The sequence below is a fragment of the Ovis aries genome, chromosome 21 (genome assembly GCF_016772045.2).
Source record: "Ovis aries strain OAR_USU_Benz2616 breed Rambouillet chromosome 21, ARS-UI_Ramb_v3.0, whole genome shotgun sequence".
Lineage (NCBI taxonomy): Eukaryota > Metazoa > Chordata > Mammalia > Artiodactyla > Bovidae > Ovis > Ovis aries.
This window is the reverse complement of record NC_056074.1, coordinates 47,291,801-47,312,824: the sequence shown is the minus strand read 5'-3', so window position 1 is coordinate 47,312,824 and position 21,024 is coordinate 47,291,801. Positions and strand designations below refer to the sequence as shown.

General features: G+C 52.5%; 1 long non-coding RNA gene across 5 annotated transcripts in view; it reads left to right on the top strand.

The window, feature by feature from the left end:
• The window catches only part of LOC121817523 (uncharacterized), a 31,413-nt gene extending 20,954 nt beyond the window's left edge, over positions 1–10,459 (top strand). For 2 of the 5 annotated variants that reach the window (XR_006057475.2, XR_009597964.1), the window contains exon 5: positions 264–10,459. This is a non-coding gene — a long non-coding RNA (uncharacterized LOC121817523). The remainder of the gene's footprint in view (positions 1–263) is intronic. The other 3 variants (XR_009597966.1, XR_009597963.1, XR_009597965.1) reach the window with 3 other exon arrangements.
• Positions 10,460–21,024: the final 10,565 nt, after the last annotated feature.

The following is a 21,024-nucleotide window of genomic DNA, read 5'->3' as shown; positions in this document are numbered from 1 at the left end:
AGAGGGCAACATAAGAGGGAGGGAAAATAAATAAATAATTAAAGCCCACAGATTACGAGCTCCACCTCTGCCTTTTCTAAATCCAGCTTGAACATCTGGAATTCTCAGTTCCCGTACTGTTGAAGCCTGGCTTGGAGAATTTTGAACATTATTTTACTACCGTGTGTGATGAGTGAAACTGTGCGGTAGTTTGGGCATTTTTTGGCATTGCCATTCTTTGGGATTGGAATGAAAACTGACCTTTCCTCGTTTTACCCACACAGATTTACATATCTGTCACACAGCTAGAGGGAAGTCCAGTCTCCGCGCTTTCACACACAGCCCTTTCTGTCGGGAGCCTGTGGCTTCCTGTCAAGTTCCTCTTTCCACGAGATGTGGCGAGCTTTCCCTATTCTACCCTGTGTCTCTTTTCCACAAATGAGCAGACACATGTCATCTTCCTTCTGAAAGAGAGGAACTGGGGGTGAAGAAGGGGCCAGGCTTTGAGCGGCAGCAACGCAAGATGGGATCCACCAGGGGCCCGGGAGTAAGAGTCCCTCGCAACTTCTGACTGTTGGCAGAACTCGAAGAAGGCCAGAAAGGAGTAGGAAATGGCACAGTTAGCTGGGGTCTAGAAGATGACGAAGACAGGACCCCTACTAGATGGACAGGGTGATAACTGAGCCTCCAAGAACAACTGATGAAAACTGAATAAAGAGTCTTGAAACAGAATGTGGGCCTAAATACCCAGAAGCACCCTCCTTGGTAAGATTTGTAACAAAAAGAAAGCTCCCATTCAAAGGCAGTTCATCTTAAGATACTGTGATACTAGTTTTTTTGTCCATTTGAAATATATGAGTTGTGCTATAAAAAAAGGAAAGAAGGGAGCTTCTACAGGTGACTCTCTGTGCTGCTTCTCTTAACATCGTGCCTGGAAGCCACACCATCCACTAAGAGCGACCGTCCTCCTTTTTCTTCAGGGCCTGCCCGCCACTCTCGTAAGTGTGGACATTCAGGTTGTTCTAACGTGCTGTGGTTACAAGCAAGTCTTCAGTGAGTCCTCTCTGTATACCAGCTGAGCCACAAGGGAAGCCCAAGAATACTGGAGTGGGTAGCCTATCCCTTCTCCAGCAGATCTTCCCGATCCAGGAACTGAACCAGGGTCTCCGAAATTGCAGGCGGATTCTCTACCAACTGAGCTATCATAGTTTTTAATTTTTTGCCACTTTGAGAGGTAAGAGGTGAGACCTTGGTCTTATATTAGTTGCATTTCTCTATTAGTGAGTGATTTCGATGTTTTTTCATATGTTTAGGGTGTTTTGGTATAAACTGTCTGTTTGTGTATTCTCTCCGTCTACCTGCTCACCTTTCAGACTTCTGGGCATATCAGGGTTACAAGCACTTTTTCTGAGTGTATGTTCTGAATATTTGCTCCTAACTTGTCAAGTACTTGTACTTTGTATACTGAGTGTCATGCAACTTTGAAAACTGTTTATGTAGTCAAATTTATTCACCTTTTGTTTTGTCTGGATTCTAAATCTTAGTTATGTAAAAAACAAAATTCAACTGAGTAAATCTGAAGCTCTAACCACTTTAGAAAGTCATGTATGGATGTGAGAGTTGGATTATAAAGAAAGCTGAGCGCCTAAGAATTGATGCTTTTGAACTGTGGTGTTGGAGAAGACTCTTAAGAGTCCCTAGGACTGCAAGGAGATCCAACTAGTCCATCCTAAAAGAAATCAGTCCTGAATATTCATTGGAAGGACTGATACTGAAGCTGAAGCTCCAATCCTTTGGCCACCTGATGCAAAGAGCTGACTCATTGGAAAAGACCCTGATGCTGGGAAAGATTGAAGGCAGGAGGAGGAGACAGAGGATAAGATGGTTGGATGGCATTACTGACTCGATGGACATGAATTTGAGTAAACTCCTGGAGTCGGCAATGGACAGGGAGGCCTGGTGTGCTGCAGTCCATGGGGTTGCAAAGAGTCGGATACAACTGAGCGACTGAACTGAACTGAACCACTTTATTTGGTAATTAATGAACTGGCAGCATCTCATCCAGCAAGCACCAGGGTGCTCAGAGGGGCAGCACAAAATGGGAGGTTTTATAGGAAGGAAGATGGGGCAAGGAGATCACTAGCTGAAGAAAGCAAGGCTACTGGGACCCGACGGCTCCTCCTGACAGCGGGGGGAGGGGAGAGGAACAGCCAGATGCCCCTCATCTTCCAGGGATGGAGGGCACCCACAGGGCGCATCACCTTCTCGGCTGACCAGGAAATCCTAGGAAATTCCGGGGAAGGCTGAAGTGCAACCGAGTAGGAGGCGAGGTTTGGTAGCGTGGACTTTAGCACAGGTGACGCCACTTTGGGCCTCTGCTTTTTTCTGCACCAGCTGTCCCGAAGGTCACGAGGGATTCACTGTGCTCCTCTGGTGTTCTGGGTGTTTCAGATGCCAGTTCTTCGGCACCCCATGCAGGAGCACCCTCTGTGCTGGGCTTGGTCCTGTTCCATTCCCAAGGCCTGTCTGCCGCCCCAGCACCAGGAGATTTGATGCTGGGGAGTTGACTATGTCGACCACATTTTTCACTGTTCTGGGTCCATCTGGTGTGGTGACAGCCAAATGCTACGTCAGCCAGAGGGTTGTTTTTCTTTTTAAAGCCTCCAATTCCTACTCTGGGGGAGCTGTTCCCATTTCCTGGGAATCCTGGGGTGGGGGTAGGGGAGGGCATGAGAATGACTGTCCTCCAGCCCCCCCTGCCAGGCAGGGCCTCCTCCTGAGGGCAAGGCAGGGGCGAGCCTCCTGGTGTCCAGCTGGGAGCCGAGGAGGAGGAGGAAGGAAGGAAGAGTCTGTGCTGCCGCCACCAAACTGATCACTGACCAGAGGGTCCCCGCCTTCCTCTCCTTTCTCCCTCGAACACCACCCAGTCTCTGTTCCTGGAGAGTCCTGGGTTTTTCCTGGAAAATCTCTGCGAAGAGAGAGCTTTGTTCCAGATCGTGCCGTTGTGGAGCTGGTGATGTGAAAATCATACTCATCCTAGTAACCCTTGGGCCTTTTTAAAAGAGAGAGACTCCGGGGATTGACAAGTTAGCCCCAGGCAGGGAGATAAAGGCAGGATGGAAAGTGCTCAGGGGACACCCCGGCCTTTCCCCCTGCGAACTCCAGGCCTCAGAGGGGCAGAGCCATGGAAAATACCCAACAAGTGTTTTCTTCTTCAAACTGAAGGGGAGCAGGTTTTGCCACCACAAAATACTGATGCTGAAAACTGGGCCTCTGTACACTGGTGCTGAATTGCATCTCGGAAGCAGAGTTTTTGGTGACCTAGAAAAGAATAGCTTTATTGCTTAACAGGCAAAGGGGGACGCAGCTGGGCTGTGCCCTCAGAACCGTGTGTTCTGACCCCGAGGCAGTTTTGTAGCAGTGGATCAAGGGTGCGGCTGTGCGGAGGGCTAGGGTGTGTGCAGGGCCTGCCTCCTTAAACCTAGCCACACGTGGTCCCCTGATGAGCGTCTCTGGTTCTCAGAGTCACCAAACTGCGATCCTTTCTGAAAGAAGGATGCTTGTCAGGCTGACATCTTCATTTGCTGGTTTGAGTTCTGTAAGGAGCTCAAAGACATAGCTGTGCCCCCCTGAACCAGGGCCCTGACCCCAGGCTGCTCTGCTGCTCTCCGCGTCCCCTCCCTTCCCTGATTAGCAACTGTCCAACCCTGCCCTTTGAAATTCAGGGAAGGTCAAGTAACTGGGGACACAGAAAGGATTTCATGCCCAGGAGCCCCACAGAGTCCTGACGGGTTTCATTATCTCTCATCAGCATAAATGTTAGGGAAAGCACACTGACTAAAACCCTTCACCTTGGCCAGGCACCACAGTAACTATTTGCATGAGTTATTTTATGACAGGAGATCCTAGTAAAGAACACGGAACTAACAAGCCACCACCAACCGGAAGAGTTCAGGAAAGGTGAAAAGGGACCCCACATGTCCCACCACCGCCCAGAATCCTTGCTGGCATACGTCTTGGCTGACCGACGTGTGTGCCCCCAGGAAGGACCCTGAGTCAGAGCGACTGGCCCAGAAACGAGCCCCATCACCATACAACCCGAGGCTGCAGCCGCGCGGCAGGGCGGCCCTCCGCGGCCCCGACTGCCCCCTCCCGCCAGGCGCCCACCCTCCAGTCAGGCCTCTGCCTTTGTCAGCACGTCTCCCCGAACAGCTTCATTCCGAACCGTAGACAAGAGCCACTCTGAAGCCCAGCAAGGGGTCGCCTTTCCTGCAGCAACTGACAACCACGAAGGGACCCCTTTTTACTGCGACTGATGCCCCAGCTCCTCAGGGCACTCAAAGGCCAGCTTGCCTGCTGAGGGACCAGACCCAGCAGCCGCAACCCGGACTCTGGTCTCTTCCCAACACAAACGACTGTCTGGATGCCCCGACCGAGTACACACAAGTGACTTTGGTGACGGCTTTTCTCTCTCATCCTCCTGTCCAGCCCCTGCTATCCTACTTTTTCCCTTGTCCCCTGGCACTGGACACAGGAGCCTGGTAGAAGGGGCTCAGCCTGAGCTGAGGGCTGGTGCCTGCTCACCTCTGCTTAGCAGAGAACTCCCATTTTGGTTCTGGTTCTGGTTCCAGCCTGGTTTCGGGTTACTGGCAAGGCCGAGCTCCAGTCCTCCCCTCGCGGGAAGCCCAGGGTAAAGTCCCATAATGCCGGGCGTCCGCAGGCGGCAGATGTCTGTAAAGACAGCCCCTTTGCTCTCTCTCTCCTAACCCTCACCCCTTTTCCCTCTCTCTCCTTCCTTCTGACTTGACCGGGCCTCTCTCCCTCCCTTTGAAGACCCAAAGCATTTCCATTTCCTCTATCAACACTTGGGTCGGAGTTCTGAGTCTGCGTGAGAGATTTTCCGAGAGACTGCGTCTCCTCTCCCGCCAACTGTGCTTTCTGTTCTTGGGGAGAAAATCAGGCGCTAGAGCCCCTCCGTCAGGCGCCCTGTTTCTATCAATTCAGTCTCTTGATTTTTCATTTGGCTGAGTGCTTCCAAGCGGAAGTGACTGACAAGGCTCAGTACAGTCTCACCTGGTCTTGGGTGAAAGTTAATACGCTAGACATATGTCTAGGGGTTCATTAGCTTTTGGGGACAAGCCCTATATCCCCACTGATTGTGCTTACCACTGAGCATTTCCTTTGGCACCTGTATAATCAAGCAATCTGGGACCAGGAGAGAGCTCACAACCTCAAGCCAGATACAGGCACACCCACCCCGTGCTGGTCCCCTGGTGACAGGGCATAGGCTCTACCACCATCGAAATGGGAAGCAAGCCCAGCTCCCCTTTACGCGCCCCACTGGGTTATCTTTGGGCCCACTGAGAAGGATACCAATGGAATGGCCTAAAAATAAGAAAATGTATCAAATATTATACTTGATACTGGCCTACTTACTTCCTGGGAGGAGGGGGGAAATGGCCCCCATCAGGGTGACTTGGATTCAACACCATTCTGCAGCTCAGTCTACACTGCAAACTTGAGGGTAGATAAAAGGAGGTTCCCAATGTCCAGGATTCCCAGAAAAGGAGACACTGCAAGCTCAGAGACCCCGACAAAGGCTTTTTCAAAGTTCTTTTGGCGAGGTCCGAAGCCGAGGACCCCCTTGCCCTTTTCCTGACCCCTCAGCTCGGGCAGAGAGGACAGGAAAAGGGAAGTTCAGGCAGCCCTGGAAGTCTCGAGACTGAGGGGAAGCACACAGGGCCACCCCAGCCCCGCTTCCACGCGCCCCTTTCCCCTCTGGGACCACAATTGGGCAGTAAGCTTTGCCCTCCACAGATGGAAAGTTTACCCTCCGACAAAATCTGCCTCCTAAGAGAGGCACCAGATGGGGAAGGGGAGCCACGCGAGTTCACGTTCCCTTTCTATGCAGCAGGCTATGCAATGTAGGGAGCGACTGGGCCCATATTCTGAGAGCCCCCAGAGCTTTAGGGACAGATTCAAGCGTCTTAGTCTAACTTCTCCCTCGCCCGGAGGGGTGCAGGGGCCGTTCTCGCCCAGTGTTGTGACGATGAGGAAAACGCTAGAATCCTAGGTCAAGCTAGAAAAGCAGCTGGCCCGCGGACAGTAGGCAGACGCCAGTCTGGCCCTGGCAGAAGAGGCAATCCCCTCTACAGAGCTGGACTGGCATCCCAGCACAAGGGCAGGGAGAGGGTCCCTGAGACACCTCACTGCTGGCCTACTACAGGGGATGACCTGGGGCGTCCAGGAGGTCGTTAGTTATAATAAGATAAAAGAAGTCACACAGGGAGGGAGTGAGAATCCAGCCCTTTTTTTGGAAAGGCTCACAGAGGTCTTTGAAAATTTTACCCAGGCAGACCTTAGTTCAGTTCAGTTCAGTCGTGTCCAACTATTTGTGACCCCATGGACTGCAGCACACCAGGCTTCCTGGAGCTTGCTCAGACTCATGTCCATCGAGTCAGTGATGCCATCCAACCATCTCATCTTCTGTCGTCCCCTTCTCCCCTGCCTTCAATCTTTCCCAGCATCAGGGTCTTTTCCAATTAATCAGTTCTTCACATCAGGTGGCCAAAGGATTGGAGCTTCGGCTTCAGCCTCAGTCCTTCCAATGAATATTCAGGACTGATTTCCTTTAGGATGGACTGGTTGGATCTCCTTGCTGTCCAAGGGACGCTCAAGAGTCTTCTCTAACACCACAGTTCAAAAGCATCAATTCTATGGCAGGAAGACCTAAAAAGTATTAGCTAGAGTCCTGCTAGCCCATTCCTTCATCACCCAGGCAGCCTGGGATATGAGGAGAAAACCGCAAAAAACAGGAAAAGGAACCAGGGACCCCAATCTCTGAGTTGTCGGAGGAGGCAAATAGGATGGTTTTGAGTACGGACCTGGAGGAGAAAGCCAACAGGGAGGGAGGAGAAGCTGGCAAGAACAGGAGGACCTAAGAGAAGAGAGCAGACCTAAGCCTTAGCCAGCACACTGGCATCTTAGCCTCGGTTCACCCCACTACTGTGCGAGTCACAGGGAAAGTGAGAAAGAAAAAGAGTCTTAAAAACCACCCCAGTGCACCTACTGCAGAGAGGCCGGGCATGGGAAAGGGGAGTGTCTGTGCTGCCCTAAGGGGAGGCGTGTGGAGACCCCTGCACCTGCTATGCTAGTCCTGGGTGACTGGGACTGACGAGGCCCAGGGGCTCGAGAAGCCTCCGCGAATGGTGAGCTCCGATCACTCCTCTCGACCCTTGGGTGACCGTGCAAATAGAAGGCAAGGGGACCGGGGCTGCCTTCTCTGCTCCTCCTTTCTGATCAGGACCTCAGACTCCCTGACTGAAATGGTGATGGGACAGATGGGATACTCCAAAGCCCCTCCATTATAAGGTGGGCGATTGGCAAGGGACCCCCCTTCTTATACATCCCCAGCTGCCCTGCTCCCCTACTGGGAGAGACCTGCTTTGTCACTTCCAGACCACAGTGACTTGGGGAAAGTTAGAAACGAGTAATTTCCTGTGTCTGGTATCTGAATACTTGCAGTCAGACATAGAAGAGGAAGAGTCCCTGCTTTTCTCAGATGAGGTCAAACCCAGGTGTGGGATGTCTCCTGCCCCAGGCTAGCCATAAATATTTCACCAGTAAAGATTCTCCTGAGGCCAAGTGCTTCCTACCCCTGGAAAAGACCTTAAAAGCAGAAGCTCTTGACGGCTTTGGACCACTAATTAACACGGACCAGGATACTGGAATCGTATCCGCCTGTGAGTCTCCCTGTTTCACACCAGTCCTGCCTGTTAAGAAACTGGATGGATCTAATCAATGCATCCAGGATCTAAGAGCAGTCAATGAGGCAGTGGTTCCCACCCACCCGTAGTCCTGAACCCACATACCCTCCTATCCCAGGTCCCAGGAAGTGCTAAGTACTTTAATCTTGGACCTGACAGATGCTTTCTTGTGCATTCCGCTCCATCGCGCATCCCCAAATCTCTTTGCCCTTGAGTGGAGGGACCCGGGGACCAGGGAGGCCATACAACTTTGCTGGATTCAACTAACACGGGGGTTTTGAGATAGCCCTCATATTTTCAGAAACTCCTTGGGGAAAAAACTAAGAGAATTAACCTCCAGTTCAGTTCAGTTCAATTCAGTTCAGTCGCTCAGTCGTGTCTGACTCTGCGACCCCATGAATCGCAGCACACCAGGCCTCCCTGTCCATCACCAACTCCCGGAGTTCACTCAGACTCACGTCCATCAAGTCAGTGATGCCATTCAGCCATCTCATCCTCGGTCGTCCCCTTCTCCTCCTGCCCCCAATCCCTCCCAGCATCAGAGTCTTCTCCAATGAGTCAGCTCTTCGCATGAGGTGGCCAAAGTACTGGAGCTTCAGCTTTAGCATCAGTCCTTCCAAAGAAATCCCAGGGCTGATCTCGTTTAGAACAGACTGGTTGGATCTCCTTGCAGTCCAAGGGACTCTCAAGAGTCTTCCCCAACACCACAGTTCAAAAGCATCAATTCTTCGGCGCTCAGCCTTCTTCACAGTCCAACTCTCACATCCAAACGTGATCACTGGGAAAACCATAGCCTTGACTAGACGGACCTTAGTCGGCAAAGTAATGTCTCTGCTTTTCAGTATGCTATCTAGGTTAGTCATAACTTTCCTTCCAAGGAGTAAGCATCTTTTAATTTCATGGCTGCAGTCACCATCTACAGTGATTTTGGAGCTCCCCAAAATAAAGTCTGACACTGTTTCCACTGTTTCCCATCTATTTCCCATGAAGTGATAGGACCAGAAGCCATGATCTTCGTTTTCTGAATGTTGAGCTTTAAGCCAACTTTTTCACTCTCCTCTTTCACTTTATTTATTTTTTTATTTTTTTTCCTCTTTCACTTTAATCAAGAGGCTTTTTAGTTCCTCTTCACTTCCTGCCATAAAGGTGGTGTCATCTGCATATCTGAGGATTTATATTTCTCCCGGCAATCTTGATTTCAGCTTGTGCTTCCTCCAGCCCAGCGTTCTCATGATGTACTCTGCATATAAGTTAAATAAGCAGGGTGACAATATACAGCCTTGACGTACACCTTTTCCTATTTAGAACCAGTCTGTTGTTCCGTGTCCAGTTCTAACTGTTGCTTCCTGACCTGCATATAGGTTTCTCAAGAGGCAGGTCAGGTGGTCTGGTATTCCCTCTCTTGAAGAATTTTCCACAGTTTATTGTGATCCACACAGTCAAAGACTTATCATAGTCAATAAAGCAGAAATAGATGTTTTTCTGGAACTCTCTTGCTTTTCCGATGATCCAGCAGATGTTGGCGATTTGATCTCTGGTTCTGTTAGGGGAAGCACACTGATTGAAACCGCCCACCCTGGCCGGGAACCATCGTAACCATTTGCATGAGCTGTTTGATGACAGGAGATCCTGATAAGGAACACGGAACTCATAAGCCACCACCAAACGGAAGAGTTCAGGAAAGGGGGAAAGGAGACACCGCATGTCTGTCCACTTCCCAGAATGCCTCTCACTAGCATCCATCTTGGCTGAGCGATGTGTGCGCCACCAGGAAAGACTCTGAATTAGAGTGATTGGCCAAAGACCACCCAGAAACTAATCCCATCACCATAAAACCCAAGACTGCGAGCCACGCGGCAGAGTAGCTCTCCTGGGTCCCCTTACCCTACTGCTCTCCACCCGGGTGCCCTCTCCCAATAAAAGCCCTTGCTTTGTCAGCACACGTGTCTCCTCGGACAATTCATTTCTGAGTGTTAGACAAGAGCCCAGTTTGAGGTCCTGGAAGGGGTCCGCCTTCCTGCAACAGTTCCTCTGCCTTTTCTAAAACCAGCTTGAACATCTGGACGTTCACGGTTCACGTATTGCTGAGGCCTGGCTTGGAGAATTTTGAGCATTACTTTACTAGCGTGTGAGATGAGTGCAATTGTGTGGTAGTTTGAGCATTCTTTGGCATTGCCTTTCTTTGGGATTGGAATGAAAACTGACCTTTTCCAGTCCTGTGGCCACTGCTGAGTTTCCCAAATTTGCTGGCATATTGAGTGCAGCACTTTCACAGCATCATCTTTCAGGATTTGAAACAGTCAACTGGAATTCCATCCCCTCCACTAGCTTTGTTCGTAGTGATGCTTTCTAAGACCCACTTGACTTCTCATTCCAGGATGTCTAGCCAGGCACATAGCAACCATTTGCTTGAATTGTTCTACAATAGGAGAGCCTGGAAGGAACACAGAATTAGCAAGCCACCACCAACCAGAAGAGCTCAGGAAAGGTCAAAGGAGACACCACGTGCTCTACCAGCTCCCAGAATCCTCGCTGTCATCCGTCTTGGCTGAGCAACGTGGGCGCCACCAGGAAGGACCCTGCATCAGTGATTGGCTGAGACAGCCAGGAAGGTCTGAGACTGGGAGCCACACGGCAGAGCCGTCCTTCTGGGCCCTCAGCCTCCTGCTCTCCCCCGGGGGCCCCTCCCAATAAACTCTCTTGCTTCGTCCCCACGTGTGTCTCCTCGGACAATTCATTCCCGAGTGTTAGACAAGAGCCCACTCTCAGGCCCTAGAGGGGGGTCGCTCTCCCTGCAGGATTATTTTGAGAGAAAGGCAAAGTCCAGCAGATTTAGGAAAAGAGCTTTACCTCCCCAACCACCTGATTTACAGTGGAGAGTGGGCCGGGCCAGGAAGTGGGCTGTGAGATTAGCTGCAGAGCAGCCTTCCTGCGCTAACGTCCCCTGCCCGCCTTCCTCTGCACCCCAGGACCCACCCTGCTCCTTGTCTGGGGAAGTCACAAAAGCCACAACTATCTGGCGGTCCTTTGGCTGCCAGGCTTTTATGGGATTCCTGTAAACAGAAAATTTACTTTTCTGCTGTTTACTTGGTTTATGTCAATTTAATTATTACCAAGCCGAAGACCCTAGAGGGGAAGAAGGCGAAAGTTTCCTTCTCGTAAGAAAACAGCCTTTTTTGCTGTCAAAGCAAAGCCTGGGAGGTGAGCTCCTGCTACCAGAAGCCGCAGACTCAGGCTGGCTCCAGTGTCTGGAGTCCATGCAGCCGCCCTGACAGCCACACCCAGAGGCCAGAGCTGCTGGGAAGTCATGTGATCTGTTTATCAGAACTCACAATAGAGAGCTGTGATTTGTTTAGGATTGTTTTCCTTCCAAGTACTTGAAACTTGTTTGGACTTGAACTTAAGAATTTGTTTCATTTTTTTAAGACTTACACTGCTTCAGGAAAGGATGAATTCTTGTACCCTAATTTCTCCTGGGATACTGGACATCAGGAAAGGTTTATACTCATATTGGGGCTATCACAGTGTCTGTGCTGCTAGTGACCTGAAGGTGTAATTTCGGGTTAAGGGTAACCTGGAGTGGAAAGCAGGTTGTGATGGGAACTGGCCCAGAACACAACGTGGATTTAATCTGAACAGACTGTTCCTGTTCATGACAGGGTGTTAAGGAGGCGCAAGTCCCCAGCCCCCAAAAGCCCCTGCAGGACACCCACAAGGCTGCTGTTGGTAGAGAGGCCTGATCTCACCCTGACGGTGAGCAGGCAGCCAGGCAGTTGGCTCCACAGCAAGTCTAACTGGTTAAGAGAACAAAGACCGGAAACTTGGTGGGGGGGGGGGGGGGCGGTGCGCAGAAGCTTGAGGGAAGAAGGGGATTGCATGTTGGGAGGAAAGGCCCATGCTGATCTCTTCCGAGGATGTGTGAAGAACCAAAGGATCTGAGGTCTCACCCACGTTACAAGCAGACAGGTGAACCCACAACAGCTTTAGAGGATGCCGACCCCTGGATCCGAAAGGACCCGCTTCCTAACATCTCAGAGAAGAACCGATTCTGACTCCACGTTGGAACTCTGTCTTTGCCTCGCTTTCCGTGTCGCTGTTCTTACTGTTGTTGTCAGTCGACCGGTCATGTCCAATTCTTTGCGACCCCATGGACTGCAGCACGCCAGGCTCCCCTCTCCTTCACCATCTCCCGCAGCTTGCTCAAACTCATGTCCATCGAGTTGGTGATGCCGTCCAACCATCTCCTCCTCTGCCGTCCCCTTCTCCTCATAACCGCCTGCCTCCAAGGACCCCACCCCTCTGCCTGACTGTTAAAGCTCACGTGTGAGTCTGCCCACCTGTGAACAGAAGGGATCAGCACACCCCTTCCACAGGCTGGCCCTGCCAGGAGATGTTCTGCAAGACCGAAGGCCCATTTTACTTTAGTTCCGCATCGCTTCTCTCTCTGACGTTATATAAAGGACCTGGCATACAGACCCCGACAAGGCGGTTACTTTAAGACATCAGTCCGCCATCTTCTCAGTCACCCAGCTTTCCAAACAGTCTCGCGGCCTCAACAACCCATCTCTGTGACTCAGGGGCCTATCTCCAGCCAGCAGGGCGAGCTTGGACTCAGAAACAATAACAAATTCCCAGGCGTCCTCCACAGGGGGCTCTGAAGGCCCTGGGTCCTCAGAGAGGAGGTCTCGACCGTCAGAGCACCCTTCACCCCACGGACGGCATCACGCCCGCAGCCCCCGGCGCGGAAGTCCGCGCCCCACGACCCTCGCTCTGCAGGCAGGTCTGCGGCCGGCCGCTGCCCCCAGCAGCCTCAGGCGGGCTGAGGTTCGAGCAGGAGGCCTTCCCCCCACGAGCGGGGGGGACCCTGGGAGGGACGGCCAGGCCGCCCCCCGAGCTCCCCGGGCAGGGCGCCACCGAGGCCGCTTTTCTACGCTGGGCTGCGAGCCAGCAGCGCCACCAGCCCGACCCCCTGCCCTCGCCGGCCCTCTTCTGCGAGCGGGGTCTAGGCGCGCCCACAGCCGCAGGCGCGCGAGACGAGGACGCGGCCTCTCACCGTCTCTCTCACGCGCAGCGGTGCCGACCGCAGGGCGCTCGGGCGCCGCGGCCCGCGCCCCTCCCCGTTCCGGCCCGGCCCGGGCCTCCGGGGCCCCCGGCTCCCCCTCCCTGCGCGCCCGTCACTTCGGAGAAGCAGGAGGTTCCGGTGAGGCAACCGCGCCCCCGCCCCGCGGCCGCCCCGGCCTCCCCTCCCCCGGCGCGCACCCTCCCCTCCCCGCCCCCCCCTCTCCCCCTCCCCCTCCCCTCCCCCGCCCCACTCTCTCCCCCTCCCCCTCCCCTCTCCTCCCCTCTCCTCCCCTCCCCTCTCCTCCCCCTCCCCCTCCCCCCCCCCCCCCCCCCCCCCCCCCGCCCCCCGCCCCCCCCCCCCCCCCGCCCCCCCCCTCCCCCTCCCCCGCCCCCTCCCTCCTCCTCCCCCGCCCCCCCCCCCTCCCCCTCCCCTCTCCTCCCCTCCCCTCCCCCGCCCCCTCCCTCCCTCCCTCCTCCTCCCCCGCCCCTCCCTCCTCCCCTGCCCCGCCGCGCATCCCCTCCCCTCCCCCGCCCCCTCCCTCCCTCCCTCCTCCTCCCCCCCCCCCCCCCCCCCCCTCCCCCGCCCCGCTCTCTCCCCCTCCCTCCCTCCCTCCCCGCTCCCGCCTCCTCTCTCAGACCCTCCGCCACCTCCCCAGGCGGAGCGGCCGAGGGGGAGGAAGCGGGAGGGTTCGCGGGGCGCCGCAGAGACACTCCGCCCCAGCAGCATCTCGGGCGCGCCGGGAATCGCGTCTCCCCGCAGGACGCCACCCCGGCGGCCGCAGGACTCGGGCCCCGCCGCGCGGGGAAGAGGGCCCGGCGGAGCCCCGCGCGGGCCTGCGGCGCCACCTGGCGGCCGCGGGAGTCCCGGGAGCCGGGCCGGGGCCCTGTTTTAACCCGCGGCTGTCGGCCCGGCGACGAGAGGCACTGACTTCAGACGTGGCCCGGGCGCCGGCCGCTGCGGGGTGAGGGCCGGAGTCCGCGCGAGGGGCCGCCCGCCGAGCAGGAGGCCTCCCCCCCACGAGCGGGGGGGACCCTGGGAGGGAGGGCCAGGCCGCCCCCCGGAGCTCAAAGCAGGGTGCGTGTCACCTGGGCCTGCGTTCCGCAAGCCTACCCCAGAAGCCCTCCCGTGGCCCCCACGGTGGCCGCAGCAACCGCTCCGCCTCAGACTGTCGGCCCGCAACGTGGCCGTGCGGCCGGAACGCACGGGGTGCGAGGGCCCGCAGCTGACAGCCTCCCGGCAATCGCAGCCTCAGCCAGACTCACACCATCGCAGGGCGGAGGTGCTGCCGGGCCGGCACCCCGCCCAGCGTGTCCCGCACTTGCAGGGTAAGGCGATCAAGGGACTGATCCCTGCCATACTCCCTGGATGCGGACTCGGACCCTCATGAGTCCCGAGTGGGGTGCAGGGTGCATCTCGGCCTGACGCTGGCATCAACTCAAACATGGCAGGAGGTGCTTCTCCCCTCAGCCAAGAACGGCTCAAACTGGCCGTCTGTTGTGCATCGTGACCCACACAGGTGCTGACCTCGGGCTGCGCTGTCTCACCAGCCTGGTAGGTGGAGGTCTGACCGCTGTCTCTGGGCATAACGACAAGAGTCTGTCTCCCACCCAGGATAACCTGGGGTCCAGTGAGAGGACGTCGTTGGAGATGGGGTTACCTAGCGATAGTTAGAGGTGATGATGCCTAGAGGGCAGTGCCACCCCTACACATACACACACGTGCAGAGGTGTCTGAGGCCCAGCCTTCCCACGTGTGGCCCAGGTTGAATTGGGTTTGAATCTCTGCCTTCTGGGTTTGGTTAAGCATGAGAGCAATGTCATGGAGCATTGATACATGTAGCTTAATTCAAGACCACTTGGGCAGGAATCAAAGAATAAGTTTCAAAGAAATTATAAGAAAAGAATTTGAACTAAATTAAAGTGAAAATACAGCTTACCAAAACTTGTGGGATGCAGTGAAAGTACTGCTTAGAGGGAACTCTATACTATAAATGTGTATTTTAGGAAAAAAAGAAAGATCTAAAATCAGTAACCTAAACTTCTTATTTAGAAAACGAGAGAAAAAAAGGTAATATAAACCAAAAGAAACCCGAATAAAATAAATGATAATAAACTAGAACAGAAATCAATAAAATTGAAAATAGGAAATCAATTTTTAAAAAAACAAACCAAAAGCTGGTTATTTGAGGGAAAAAAATGAGTAAGATAGATAAACTTCTAGGAATGTAAGCCAGAAATAAAAAGACAAAAAGGGGATTACTGTAATGAGAAATTAAAGAGGGGCTATCACTGCAGTTTCCACAGACACTAGGAGATAATAAAAGAATACTATAAACAACTCTATGCCCACAAATTTGATAACTTGGATGAAATGAACCAATTTCCTGAAAGACACAGACTGCCAAAACTCCTACAAAGAGAAATAGATAAATAGGCCATATCTGTTGAAGAAATTGAATCAATAATTAATAATCTTCCAAACAATAACCCCCTGAAATGCGGGAGGCCCAGGTTCAATCCCTGAATCGGGAAGATACCCTGGAGAAGGGCATGGCAGTCAGCTCCAGTGTTCCTGACTAGAGAATTCCACGGACATGGGGGGCTACAGTTCATGAGGTCGAAGAGCAGGACACGACTGAACAACTACACTCGCTGTCAAACAAGAAGCCCCAGGCCCAGGATAGTTCCCCTGGTGAATTGTACCCAACATTTAAGGAAGAAATGACATCAATTCTCTATAATCTTTTCCAGAAAATAGAAACAGAGAGAATGCTTCCTAACACATTCTGAGGCCAGCATTAACCTAATAAAACAAAAAGCAGATAAAGACATGAAAAGAAAATCACAGATCAATATCTCTCATGAAAATAAATGCAAAAATTCTCAACAAAATATTACCAAATTCAATGATAAATTATACACCACAAAACAATTACATACTACAACCAAGTGGGATTCATTCCAGATGTGCAAAGCTGCTTCAGTATTTTTTAAATAAATTAATGTAATTTATGAAATCTACAGGCTGAGAAAGAAATATAATACCTGATCAGCTGATGCAGAAAAGCACTTGACAAAACCCAGCACCAATTCATAATTACAATTCTCAACAAACTGGGAACAGAGGGGAATTTTCTCAGCTTGATCAAGATTATTTACCAAAAAATGCACCACTAACATCATACTTAACTGTGAGAATCCAGAAGCTTTCCCCTTAAGATCAGAAACAAGGCAATGTTGTCTCTCATCACTCCTGTTCAACTTTGTACTACGAATCCAGGATAATCAAATAAGTCAAGAAATGAAACTCAGATTGAGAAGGAAGAAATAAAACTATCCTTTTTTCACAGGTGAGAAGACTATCTGTGTACGAAAACCACATTAACAAATCAAAAAACAGAAAACACCCAGAATGCATATGGAATTATAACAAAGTTGCAGAAAGCAAGTTTAATATACAGAAGTCCATTGCTGTCCTATATACTAGCAATGAACAATGGAGATTTGACAAAGCACAATACCATTTACATCGGCATCCTAGAAAAATTAAGTATTCAGGTGTAAATCTAAAAAAAAAACAAAATGTTCAAGATCTGCAAAAGGAATACCACAAAACTTTCATGAGTGAAATCAAAGATCCAAATAAAGGGACAGATACTGCATGTTCACTGGTAGGATCTCAATATTTTTAAGATGTCATTTCTTCACAACATGACCTGTAGATTCAATGCAATTCCAATTAAAATCCCAGTAACTTATGTTGTAGATATTGAAAGTTTATATGAAAAGGCAAAAATCCAGAATAGCCAACATTATACTGAAAAGAATGACAAAGTTGGAGGACTGATACTGTATGACTCATTATAAAGCTACAGTGATTAAGACAGTCTGGTATCGGCAAAAGATGAAACAAACCTCTCAGTGGAGCAGAATAGAGTCCAGAGACGGGTCCACACAAACATAGTCAACTGACTTGTTAAATGTGCAAAGGTTTAACAAAGCCCTAAGCAGCACAGTGCAGAAAACATGCGGAAATTCTTCTCCAGAAACTTTCTGGAACAAGTGGACATCTATGAGCAAGATATAACTAGACACAGACCTTATACTTTTTATAAGAATTAACTAAAATTTTATCATGTGTATGCTCAGTCGTGTCCAACTCTTTGTGACTCCTTGGACTGTAACCCGCCAGGCTTTTCTGTTCGTGGGATTTCCCAGGCAAGAATACTGGAGTGGTAGCCATTATCTTCTTCAGGGGATCTTCCCAACCCAGAGATTGAATCTGTGTCTCCTGAATTGGTGGGTGGATTCTTTACCATCTGAGCCATCTTATAGACCAAAATTATAAAGCGTCCAGAAGATAACGTAAGAGAAAATCAAATGAACTTTGACTTGGGGATGATGTTTTAGATATACCCCTGTGCAACCCCTGAAAGAAAAAGATTTATTAGCTGGATTTTATTAAAATTTTAAAACTCTGCTCTGCTAAATACACCATTAAGACAATGAAAGATAAGCCATCGAGTAGGAGAGAATATTTCCAAAACACATATTCAACATAGGATTGTGTCTAATGACACAAGGAACTCTTAAGACTCAACAGTAAGTAAAATGACCATTTTAACACGGGCAGCAGATCCAAACAGACGCCTTACCAAAGAGGATATACAGATGCCAAGTAAGCATCTGCAAAGATGCTCACCATCATAGTTGTTAGGGAATTGAAAACAAAATAACAAGACACCAATAGCAGGGCTAGGATTTAAAATTCTGACAGTACCGAATGCAGACAAGGACCTGAAGCAACAGGAGCTTTCCTTCATTGCTGGTGGGGATTCAAAGTGGCACAGTCACTTTGGAAGACATTAGTCAGTTTCTGAATTATATAGTGAGTCACACATAATCTCACTATATAATTCAGTAGTTGCACGCCTAGGTATTTATCCAATTGTTGAAAACTTTTTTACTCAATTCGTTGGAAACTCATGTCCACACAAAACCCTGCACGCAGCGTTTATGGCAGTCTTATTCACAACTCAGCCGCACTGGGAGCAGTGAGGACGCCTCTCAAGGGGGTAGATAAAGAAACTAGGGTATGTCCGCGCAGGGAGCATTATTCAGTGATAGACATGAAATGGCTGCCAATTAATACGGTCATGGAGAAACCACAAATGCACACCTCTGAGTGGGAGAGGCCAGTCTGACTCTGGACGTTCCAGAAAGTGGGGACAAAAGAGACAGTAACAGGACGCAGGACGCGTGGCGGCCAGAGACGGGGGGGGGCGGGGGGCGGGCGGGGTGTGGACTTCCCGAGCCTTGACGCTGTCGTGTTGATGTAACGGTGAATGCGTGACCCTGCGAACCCGCAGGACTGAACAACAGCAAGCTAAGTGTGCAACTGGTCGAGACTGTGTAGCAGGCGGAGGCGCCCAGGCGGGAACGTGAAAGAAGCCCCGCCTTAGCTAGAGTGAGCGCAGCGCCTCAGGAGGGGCCGGGGGCAGGCGCTGACCGCAGTCGCCCGAAAATTAAACGCCCAGGCGTGAACTCAAAAGAAAAAAGCGTACAGGATCCAGGTGAGAACACCTGCAAAATTCTGACGACTGGAATCAAAGATCTGAATCAGGGGACCGATAGTCCGTGTTCGCCGATAGGGTCTCAGTACTGGTGAGGTGCCATTTCCTCTGGGCCTGTAGATTCAGTGAGGTCCCAGCCAAACCCCAGTAAGCTGCCTTGTAGACGGCAGTGGGGTCTGTAGGCGTGAAGGCCCGGGACGTGTACAGAGCGCTGTGCCCTGGGGCGAAGCTGGTTCCCACGGGCGCGGGTCAGCAGCAGGGTCCCTGCTGCGCCAGCCCTGGGACCACACAGGCGGCGGGTGGGGGCCGAGAGCCTCAGCGCTGGGGGCAGGTCACGGGCGCCCGAGGGGGGAGCGACCGTGGATAAGAGATGCCGCTGGGCGTCGGTGAGGACTCGGGTGCACTGGAACGTGGAGCCGGGCGGCACACTGGCGTGTCTAGTGTGCGTGTGTGCAAGGCTGGCACACGAACTTTCTTTGCTTTGTCTGCGAGAGGGTACAGAGACAAGACCACAGCAGCAACAAACACATCTGCCCCAGATCTGGGTTTCCAAGATGACTCTCTAGCAAAAGGAAGGAAACAGAGCTTCTTGAGGAAATGGCTGACCCTAGGACTGGAACCAGAAATACACAGGACGAGCCTGGAGCATTTGCAGCCGGAAAGTAAGGAGGCGCTCAAAAACACCAGGCCGGAGCACACAAAGGCCGGGTGTGTGCGAGGGCCGCGGGAGTTAGCTGACAGGGTTCCTAGCGGCCAGAACCGGGACAATTTGAGAAACAAAGTCAGCAGAGCAATGCTGTATATGAAATACATATCCACGTGATCATACTGATAAATCAGTAATTGGGGGAGAAGAGGCAAATTGGCCATGCTGAGAATTCCAGATAAATTGTGTGGACATTCTGCCCCCTGCGTGCAGGGCCTCCACCCCCAAAGCACAGGACGGAAGGGAGGGGAGTGATTTTACAGCGGAGAAGCCTGAAGGCCAGCGCCAACAGCCGTAAGTTAAGTTGACAGGAGGCACCCTGGACGTGGCAGGATGAAAGGGGGCCTTTACATCTGTTTTCTTCATCCCCCAAACCCGTAATCCCCATCAAATCCTGAAAAAAGCAACAGATCAGTTTCTACATCCTACGAAATAGCTGTCCAGTCTTCCTCAAAACTGTGCAGGTCATCAGAACAGGTGCCGTCTGAGAGCCTGTCAGAGCCCGGAGGAGCCAGAGGGGACGGGACAGTCATGTGGGGCCTGGGGGGTGGGCCTGGAGCAGGAGAAGCACATTGGCTGAGAAGTAAGGAAGTCTAAGGAGAAGGCAATGGCAACCCACTCCAGTGTTCTTGCCTGGAGAACCCCAGGGACGGGGGAGCCTGGTGGACTGCCGTCTATGGGGTCGCACAGAGTCGGACACGACTGAAGCGACTTAGCAGCAGCAGCACGGGAGTCTAAATAAAGTACTGCCTTTAGTGAATAATAACACGCCAATTCTGCTTCACTGGTTGTAGCAAAGGTGCCGCGTGAATGCACGGTGTTAGTGACAGGGGAACTCTGGGATTGGGCACACAGACCCTGTCCACACGATCAATACTCGAATAGATCCAACACTGCGTTAGAAAGCACAGCCTGCTCGTTTTTGCAGCTGGACGGGCCGAAGTTAGTGCTTGCTCTCCTCCTCCCTGACAGTGTCCCTGGGGAATCTGGGGGCCCCTCCTCACCAACCCAGGCTCTGATAGACGCTTGGGCGAGGGGACCCCGTCCTGGGGGAGCTCTTTGCAGACGAGGAATGACGCTGAGGTGGGGTCTCTGAGGGTCTCAAATGCAGAGATGGTGCTGCACGTGGGGCTGAGGGCACAGGCAGCCTGCCTGCTCGTAAACTGCGTGAGTCTCAGTCTGCCCGGTGGCCAAGCCAAATCCTCAGACTGAGGGGCGAACCACAGACATCTGTCCACTCAGAGCCCAGGGCCTGGAAGTCAGAGGTCCTGGGGCCAGAGTGCCCGGGCTCTGCTGCAGGCGTGCGGCCTCCGCAGCACGCACGGGCTCTCTCACGTGCTCTCGGAGAACCAGCTCTGGCGTCTCCTGTTGCAGACACTGACCCCATCAGACCAGCCCCACCCTCACGCCTCATCTAACCCCAGAGACTGCCCAAGGCCTCTCTCCAAATGCTGCTGCACGGGGGGTCAGGGTTTCCGCATGTGAGTCTGGGGAGGAGGACACTGATGCTCAGTCCATGACAAGAAGCCTGACTTGAATCACGATGACAGAAAGCTGCAGAGCCCCAGCCAGCTTCCTGGTCTGAGCTGGTCTGCAGATCCAGCGCCCCTGCGGATGAGGGCGAGGTGGATGAGGCCCCAGCGGCCCCGCGTGAGGAAGGATCTTGTCACAAAAGAAGCGCCCTGTCACTCTTCCTCCTGGCCTTCCCTGGAGGCGCCGAAGGGACACTTACCAGCGTCTGAGGAAGAGGAAGCAGAAACCCCAGCCTTTCCAGGGTCCCCAAGCCACCACCGGGACCACCAGTCAGAGCAAGGGCTTGTGGCGGTCAGGTGACGTGGGCCCAGTGCACCCTGAACCCGGCCGTGGTTGCCCCCATCACAGACGCTGCAGCTGGCACCACGCTGGCCCCCAGCCCATGGAGTCGGGGCCACTGCTGAGG